Source organism: Chrysochloris asiatica, unplaced genomic scaffold (genome assembly GCF_000296735.1).
Source record: "Chrysochloris asiatica unplaced genomic scaffold, ChrAsi1.0 scaffold00594, whole genome shotgun sequence".
NCBI classification, from domain to species: domain Eukaryota; kingdom Metazoa; phylum Chordata; class Mammalia; order Afrosoricida; family Chrysochloridae; genus Chrysochloris; species Chrysochloris asiatica.
Window position 1 is genome coordinate 302917 of NW_006409112.1, and position 8255 is coordinate 311171.

Sequence of the window (8255 nt, forward strand, 5' to 3'; positions counted from 1 at the left end):
TCCTCCAACACCATAACTCAAAAGCATCAATTCTTCTACAGTCTTCCTTATTCATTGTCCAGCTTTTGTATGCATATCAGGTTATTGAAAATACCACATCTTGGGTCAGGTGCACCCTAGTCCGCAAGCTGACAACTTTGTTCTTCTACACATTAAAAAGGTCTTGTGCAGCAGATTTGCCTAATGCACTACATCATTTGATTTCTTAACTGCTGCTTCCATGACAGTTGATAGTTGATCCAAGAAGAATGAAGTCCTTGACAACTTCAATCTTTTCTCCACCGACAAGAATGTTGTTTATTGGTCCAGTGCTGAGGATTTTTGTTTTCTTTACATTGAGATGCAATCCATACCGAAGGCTGTACTCTTGATATTCATCAGTAAATATTTCTAGTCTTCTTCACTTTCAGCAAGCAAGGTTGTATCAACTGCATATTGCAGGTTGTTAATGAGTCTTCCTTCAATCCTGATGCCACATTTTTCTTCATATAATCTAGCTTCTTGGATTATTTACTCAGTATACAGGTTGAGTCACTATGGTGAAAGAATACAAAACTGTTGCACACTTTTCTCTCTCTCTCTCTCTCTCTTAATGTTTTATTGTGAATTATGTGATAGTTTACATGGATAACATTAGTTTTACATTCATCTTAGCGTATATCGTTTCATTGCTATGGTTACAATCCTCTCCATGCATCATCAACCAACCAAAGGGTATACACTACAAGTCTGCCCCCCGGTCATCAGCACACAGCCCCTCTCCCTCTCTGTGTCGAAAGTCCCCAACTGCTCCATCTCTCCACATCAGCGTCTCTGCCTCCATGTCAGGCATCGCTGCTTCTCTGGGTAGGGTCCCACTCTCCGCTCTTCTCCCTTGATGGTCCAGGGACCTCTGCTCCTAGGCTTAAAAGTTAATCACTCCCCTCCTTGCTAAAAAAAAAGTCTACCTTTACATTTCTAACCCCCACAAGCAGTCCTGATGACAATTATTCACTATTGTATCACAAGAGACCCATCGCATTTCATTTCATCAGCCCCACCTAGACAGATTAGATACTATTCAGTGGAGATTCTACCTTCCTTCATGCCATCTGAACCTAGGTTCCCTCCTGAAAGTTTGTAAGCCAATCTCTTCTTGCCTTTGTAGCCCGCCATCCCCCAATTTGGGTAGCCAATGTCCAAGTTGCCCATCCCTGTCTACTCTGTGTATGGAGGAGGTGGGAATAATCCTTGCTGTAAGGATTTGTTCTTTTGAGTTACTGCATCCATAGGTGTAGGTCAAGTTCATTAAATTGTATAAGATTATTCTTTTTTTTCCTCTTCTTTCTTCTTCTGGTTGAGCTCTGATCATCCAGTCATTGGAGCCAGGTCAAATGGGTATTATCTGCAAGTGTGGGTGTTCTTATGCATATGCCCTCTCTTCTTATCAGCTGGATGCTTCACTATCCACTCTAGTCCTCTGTGGCTATGTCACTGACTCTGGGCCCAGACTCCCTAGGTCTTGCCACACTGCTGGCCAACCCAGTCTCCACCAGGGTTCACAGAAGTCTATTGAACATTGTAGGGCTTAGCTTGCAGCTTCATTGCTGTTTTTCCCACATTTCCCCTTATCGGTGACGAGTGTGGTCACCAATCAGAGTGTGTATTCACATTGAGTCTTAGTCTTGGAAGGGAGTTTACACTGAGAGGACCCAAACACTTGCCTTGTTGTCTCTTGGGCAAGCAACTTGTTTGTTCTTGTAGTAACAGTAGGTCTGCCTATGTTGTTTTGTATTTTTCCTGTAGGTCTTTCTTTCAAGAAGTATCTTCTGTGCTTCCAGTTGCTCCAGGCTGGTCCACTCGTCCTTTCAAGTGGAAATTTCCCATCTCTGAAGATCTGCATGTGGTTCAGGCTTCCACATATAGGCTTATGTAACGCAGAGACTCCACAGGAAGCTTCCTTCACTGGGCATGTTGTAGCCCCATTGTAGGAGTTCCAATCAGTTATAGGCAGAAGACGGACTTACAAGCTGTCTATGGTGATGTTTCTGGCTATTCCTTTCTCTCCCCCTCCAGTGTCTATTTTATAATATAGTGCAAGGAAACCCAAGATTCAAAAGACAGCCAAGCATCTTACCATAATTTCCCCCATTTCCCCATTCCAACCATGTGTCAGTCTCTGTATCCCAGAGCCCTGTTGTTCCAAGGTTGTGAGTACATCATTCTTTACCTCTGTCCCACTTAGCAAATGCAAACCTGCCTAATTGTTCTCCCATCTGCTTTGTTCTTCCATTTCCCTCTCCCTTCTTGTATATTGCACCCCTCCCCAGCACCCAAACTATGCTGTGTCTATTCCCTACCCTGGTCCCTGGTCGCACACCTTTCTTCATTGTAAACAATGGGTCTCATGTTCTGTTCAAACAACTGCTTCTTGGTCTATGTACAGAGTCCTCATGAGCACAATTAAGTGTTCCGCAGTACTCGTACTACACAATGTTGTCCATAGCTTGTCATGATCCACACAATCAAAAGCCTTTCTGTAGTCAATAAAGCACAGGTAAACAAACATCTTTCTGGCATTCTCTGTGCTTTCAGCCAAGATCCATCAGACATCAGCAATGATATCCCTCATTCCACATCCTCTTCCGAATCCGGCTTGAACCTCTGGAAGTTCTCTGTCAATGTATGCTTGCAGCCATTTCTGTATTACTTTTAGTAAAACTTAACTTGCATGGGATATGAAAAATATTGTCCAATGATTTCTGCATTCCGTTGGGTCACGTCTCTTTGGAATGGGCACAAATACGGATCTCTTCCAATCAGTCAGCCAGATAGTGGTCTTCCAAATTTCTTGGCATAGATGAGTGAGTGCCTCCTGTGCCACCTCACTTTCTTGAAAGATTTCAATTTTTAGTCCATGAATTCCTGGTGCCTTGTTCTTATGCTAAATCCTTCAGAGCATCTTGCTTGGACTTCCTCCTTCAGTATCATTGGCTCTTGATCATATGCTACCTCTTGAAATGGTTGAACATCAACCATTTCCTTTTGGTACAGTGACTCTGTATTCCTTCCATCTTCTTTTGATGCTTTCTGCATCATTAAATAATTTGCCCAGAGAATCCTTCAATAATGAAAATCGAGGCTTGAATTTTTTTTCTTCAGTCCCCCCAGCTTGAGAAATGCTGAGCATGTTCTTCCTTTTTGGCTTTCTGACTCTTTGTTGAAGTATTTGGTGTTTATCTTCTCATGTTGAAGTATTTGGTGTTATATTCTCCAGCTGATCTTTCAAATTTTCTGAAAATTTTTCTTCTAGACTAATCTTTGAAATTTTCTATACTAAGTACTTACACTTAATACATTAAGTAAGGTAGTTAGTATGCACAAAGCTTTTACAATAGTGCTTGGCACATAATAAATGCATAATACATATTATCTCATGCTATGTCTCATTTTCATTTTCCCAAGAATACTTGTGATACAGTATTGTCCTCATTTTGCAGATGAACAAATAGAAACCCAGAGCCATTGGTAGAACCACTGAAGAGCTTTGCAGTCATTCTCTGGGCAGCTCTGCATTCCTTGTGATAGGAGCTATATGACAATTTGGCCTTTTGAGCATTGTATCTCAATGCTTGGATAGGACCTTTGGAACAGAAGACTTCATTTTCCTATGAAATCCCCACGTTCCAGAAGCTCCTGGCCATACCATCTCTGGAAGTCCTAGGATTTCTTCTCATTGGCCAATGCAAATATGACATCAGTACTACTGAGTGCCTACTCTGTGCCCAGCTGCATGCTGGGTGCTTCACACACACTCTTTAGTTTAACTGTCAAACCCCACCTCATTAGACAGTAATGTGAAGGCTCAGAGATGTTAATGACCTAAGTCATTGCCCCAGAAGGTGGCAGAGTCAGGACCGAAACCCAGGTCTGCCTGATTCCAGGACCCTTGCTTCTTCCTGCTCCTCCCTGCTTCTTTAGACAGCCAGTCAGGGAGTCTTCTTCAAGGCTGTTCTCAGAACTTGGATTAGAAGTTAGGTTCACCAGTTCAGGTTCTTTAGGCTTTGCCTGTGAGTAAGTTTGTGTGTTACAGTCAGAGATCTTGTTTTGAGGAACTTCATGGCTCCTGGCTCATGGATCTATGGAGATGAATAAAGGAAAGGAGTCAGTGAATCCCCAAGTACTTTCAAACATATAGGAACAGGGTCAAGATCACTATGCTTATGTCTTTGACTATATTCCTCCCAGGAAGTAGTTTTCCCCTGCCTGCCTTGGGATCCTAGAATAGATAGTTTGCTTGCAAGTTTGTCCTAATGCCCCCACCCCCCACCCCCCAGCTAAAGCTGTTATGATTTCAGAACATTTAGGACCGTGATTACATGCTTCTGTCCTCAGTTCTTCTCTGTCTATTCAGTTTAACAGAAAGGAAACACAGCTTATTTGTCTGGACCTGTGTGGAAGAATTAGGAGAAAAAAATATATATGAAGTTATGATACATGGCACCTCATGAATGGACTGTGAAAACATTACACGAAGTGGAAGAAGCCAGACACAAAATGCCACTACCTGGTTCTGCACTATTTCGTTACCACAAATCACTCCAGCTGCTGGCAACCGCCAATCTACTTTCTGTCTCTAGATTTGTCTGTTAGGATATTTCACATAAAGTCAGTCTACAATATGTGGTATTTTGTGTCTGGCTTCTTTCACTTTGATACCATGTATCAGAACTTCTTTCCGTTTTATGACCAAATAATATCCCATTGGGTGAATATATACCATATTTTGTTATTCCAATCATCAATTAATGGTCAATTGAATTGTTTCCGCATTTTTGGCTATTGTGAATAATGCTTCTATGAATATTTGTGTATAAACTTTTGTGTGAACTCAAGCTTTTAATTCCTTTGGGCCTAAACCTAGGTGTGGAATTGGTGAGCCATATATATGTTGTTGAAGTCTTGGTATGGAATTGTGGGATAAACACTGGACTGCTAACCACAAGGTCAGCAGTTCAAGCCACCAGCCACTCTTCAGAAACCCTATACAAGGTCAGGTCGCTATGAGACAGAACCAAGTTGACAGCACTTAACAACAACATATGCATATAGATAATTTTGAAGGGAAAAAAAAAACCTGTGCTAGATTGTCTTGGTTATATATTGCTTTTGTTGTTCTTTTTAAGAATTGAGAAGAAATTCTATTCTAGCATTTTGGAATAAAAATTTATATAAAAATGAAATCTATACATTTGATTGATATGCAAGCAAAATGATATTTATTTTAATAATACTTATTAGATACCTATAGTAAGCTTCAGACTATGGCAGGCACAGGGGTGACAATGAGGCTTTGGTCTCTGCACTCAAGAAACTAGAAGTTGGTGAGACTGACAAGTAAACCAATGACTGCATGCAATGTACAAGGGCTATGGGGACCGGCAGCATGTGACAAGAGCTTTGGCTTTCAGAAGTCCCTCTTAGACTTAGCTCCTTCTTTGGCTCCAGGACCAAATAATTTGTTCTATATTTTTAATTGGATGAATTCAGTCATGACTTTTTTTTTTTTTTTTCCTGGAATTCTAAAGATGGAAATGAAAGCACCTTGAAATATGGAAGATGTAGAAATAGTGTTTCCTCCAGATCACAATCTCTTCTGACCAGCATAGTCATTTCTAGGGGTTTCTACTGAATGAGGTTTCAGGTTTCTACCAGAAGTTCTTTGGTATATTTTTTTCTTTGCTATCCAAATCTCTAGATTCTTTAGGTATATTTTTTTCTTTGCTATCCAAATCTCTAGGTTCTTTCTAACCTTCTCTCTCTGCTCCCTCCCTCCACCTCTTTCCTTCTAGCGATCTGGGTATGTCCCAAAGGAAGAGTATGTTATGAAATCTAAGGGTGATTTATAAAGTCAGAAATAATTTCTTTTTTAAACCCAACAAGTTCTATACTATAAAAATAAATAAATAAACCCAAAACAAATGAGAATACCCTTTCATGGAAGTTATTTAAAATTCAGATAATTTAAGTTCCATTGCATTTTTTCAGAATTCTCAATCATAACCCCCTGACGACTATTGAAGAGTCATACCTTTTTAAATTGCCAGCATTAAAATATTTGTAAGTATTGCAGTAATCTCCTGGGTCCTGAGATCATTTTGGTTGTTTTTACTTTCATTAAAGATTAAGAATTTTACAATTAGGTGAAAAAGCCATAGTTTTAATTTGGTTATTAGAAAATAGTTGACAAAGGAGAGGATTAAGAAAGGATTCATCCTGGGCAACATAACAAGGGAAGAAAGCAGCGTTGAAGAACACATATGGACCCAAGGATATGGGTACTGAGAAATGTAGAAGTATCATTTATTCAAAAAAAGCAAAGAGATTAAGGTATACATTATTTAAAAGAGCAGGGAATTAGGGGAGGTGAGTTAATGATAAACAATTAAAGATCCTACTGTTCTGTGCCAACACCTTTACTTTGATTCAAATGAACTTAAATTTCTTCTGTAAGAGCTTTCTAGAATGATCTTCTATGACAAATAAACTTGAGCTGGCTTAACTTACAGAGAAGACAAAATTGAAGTTAGTACCTATTCTTAAGTATCTGTTTAAGTACAGGATATTTTTATTTGGATCATGAGTGTTTGGGCTTTCTCCTTCAGAGACATGGGAACAACACAAGTGTCACTTACAACTGTTGAGAACATTCTTATAATGACACTCGAGTTGGAAAAACTGTAAGCAATTTTTTCCTTGGCTGCTTCTTAAGGTTTATTTTACGATTTTGAAGTCAGTTTGTTGAGGTCTAATTACATATAATCAAATTCACCCTTCTAAAATATTTTCTGTGTAACCACCACCACAATAAAGATTAGAACATTATGTCACCCCCAAAAGGCCCCATGTGCCTTTTAACCATTAATCCCCTCTTCCTACAACCAGCCCCTGGCAACCACCTATCCGACTCCTGTCTGTTATAAATTAATTCATGTAGGAGATATAACCTTTGATGTTTGGCTTCTTTCACTTAGCATAATCCTTTTGAGATTTGTCCATGTTAGTGCATCTATCAGCAGTTCATTCTTTTATATTGTTGAGGAGCAATCCACGTGGGAGTGTGGTGACTCCATTTGATAAACACTAAACTGTGAACCATAACGTCCACAGTTTGAGTTCACCAGCCACTCCATAGGAGAAAAATCAGGCTTTCTACTCCTATGAAGTATCGGAAACCCTATATAGTATCACTATGAATCAGAACTGACCCCACAGCACTTAACAACAGTAGTGTCCACTTGTATGGAAATGCCACTGTTTGTTTATCCATTCCTCAGCTGATGGACAGTTTGGGTTGTTTCCGCCTTTTGGCTATTGTGAAGAAAGCTGCTGAGAGCACTCAGAGGTCTTTGTGTGAGCATGCATTTTCATTTCTGGGGTTGCTATGTCACATGCTGAGTACAAAGGAGAAGGCTTGGAAAGTTTGTGGGGAAATGGAATGAAATGATAATGGGATTTTTTCTTGTTTTTTGCAGCCCCCTCATTTAATGTTACAAGAAACTAATAAACTGTTTTCCAAAGTTGCTGACCATTTTGTTCCACAAGGAATGTATTGAATATTACAACTGCTTGCATTTTACCTGATATTTATATTTCAGTCTTTAATTTTTTTTAGCCTTTTCTGTACATTTCAAAATAAGTTATTTACAAATAAGATGTGCTGTTTGTTTTTTATAGCGGCAGCTCAGTGCAAATCTATATACTATTAATACCTACATATGGTAGGTATATAATGGTATCTCATTGAAAATTTAATTGGCATTTCTGTAATAGCTGATGATGTTGAGTGTCTATTATTTGCCATTTGCAACTTCTTTAATGAAGATGAAGTTTAAATCTGTTGCCTTTTTTTAAATTGGATTTTGACCTTAATTTTTTGAGTTGCAAGAGTGCTTTCTAGATTCTGGATACATATCCCTTCTCCTAGATATGTGTTTCATAAATATTTTCTTCCAGGCTGGATCTTGCCTTTTCATTTACTTCAAAGTGTCTTTTGAAGAACAGAAGTGAATAATTTTGAAGAACTCTAACTTAGCAATTTTTGTACTTATATGGTGTGCTGCTTTTTGTGTCTTATCTGAGAAATATTGCTATAATCCAGAGTCACAAAGATTTTGTCCTATGATTTTCCCCAGGAGTTGTATAGCTCTTCTATGATTCACATATGGTGTGAAGTAAGGGTTAAGTTAGTTTTTTGTTTTGTTTTTTGCAGTTAA

General features: G+C 39.0%; 1 pseudogene; it reads left to right on the forward strand.

Annotated features, from left to right (window-relative positions):
* The window catches only part of LOC102817886, a 44617-nt pseudogene that overhangs the window by 26904 nt on the left and 9458 nt on the right, over window positions 1-8255 (forward strand).